The sequence below is a fragment of the Poecilia reticulata genome, unplaced genomic scaffold (assembly GCF_000633615.1).
Source record: "Poecilia reticulata strain Guanapo unplaced genomic scaffold, Guppy_female_1.0+MT scaffold_212, whole genome shotgun sequence".
In the NCBI taxonomy this organism is placed as follows: domain Eukaryota; kingdom Metazoa; phylum Chordata; class Actinopteri; order Cyprinodontiformes; family Poeciliidae; genus Poecilia; species Poecilia reticulata.
The window spans coordinates 554,476-555,781 of NW_007615022.1; positions in this window are offsets into that span (position 1 = coordinate 554,476).

Below are 1,306 nucleotides of genomic sequence, written 5' to 3' on the forward strand. Positions count from 1 at the left end.
ATTTCACAGACGGAGCGCCGCTTCTGCTCCACCTGGTAGTGACTCTCACACCGAACCTCTGTTTAAAGCTGCAGCATCTAACCTAAAAAAATAAATTTTACATACGTATTAAAACTTTCGCTGTCCTAACATGAGACAGATAATCTCTAAAAAATAATGGATCTCCTCCCTGCTCTGCATAATTACTCCGCTCAGTCAGAAACAGCCACTCAGAACTAGCAGTAATCAGCTAGCCGCCATGCTAACAGGAAGTTTTCATTCAGTAACTCTGGATTATTTATTGAACCTGTTTTTGCCTTTGAATGTTAAGTTTTATACTTGAATTTCTTTGGCAACGTCGAGAGGTTTTATTTGGGCTCTTTGCATTATTTAGCCTCTTCAGAGCCTCCATATGTTATCAGTCTGTTAAAGATAATTTTACTGACAGCAGGACAATTTGCACAATGCCTGTTTAGTTTAGTTTTCTTCTTGGAAAAATTGATTAAAAACAAGTTTTTGTCTAAATTAAGGTGAATTCATGGTTCCTTTTCCCACATAATGTAACCGGTAGTGTTTATGATAAAAAAAAAATAATTATTATTATGTGATCGGTATCGGTGATCGGCCCTCGTGGGTGATCGGTATCGGCAGGAAAAATCCTGATCTCTAGTTTAAACCAAACAATTATTCTTTTAGCGTGCTCCAGTTATCATTATGAATTCTATCAAATGACAAAATGAAATCACAAATAGCATTTACGTTTCTAAACCATATTCATTTTGTAGTTAGTGCTTTAAATCCGTCTCAGTCCTTCAGCTAGCTCCTCAGCTAGCTCACGCACGTGCAGAAGTCCGCTAGCATTAGCTCCAATTAGCCTTCAGAACAAGTCCTGTTTTTGGACACAACAATCACAAAACGAACTTCGCGACTCATTAGTTGAGATTCGATTCAAGAACCTTTTCAATTCTTCCAAGAAAACTAATACATATGTATAAAACCATATTTTTTCTGACCTGTGGTATGAACACACGTTGAGTTTCCTTCACATTCAACCGGATTTCTTCTTCTTGTGTGCTCAATCTTCTCTATGCCACCAACGCGGCAGCAACCCTAGCGGTTGTGTGTGGAATTGCACAGGACTAACTAAAATTACACTAAAAAACTTATTACAATACGAAATTAAAACTAAAAAATTTAAATTATGTTGGGATGCCTATTTTCTTACTTATTGTTTTTATTTACTAATAACTTGTTTTTCATGTTCTCATGTTTTCGTGGGGATCTTGTTCATAATGAGGGAAGAAGGGAGATCGACAGGCGGATTGGG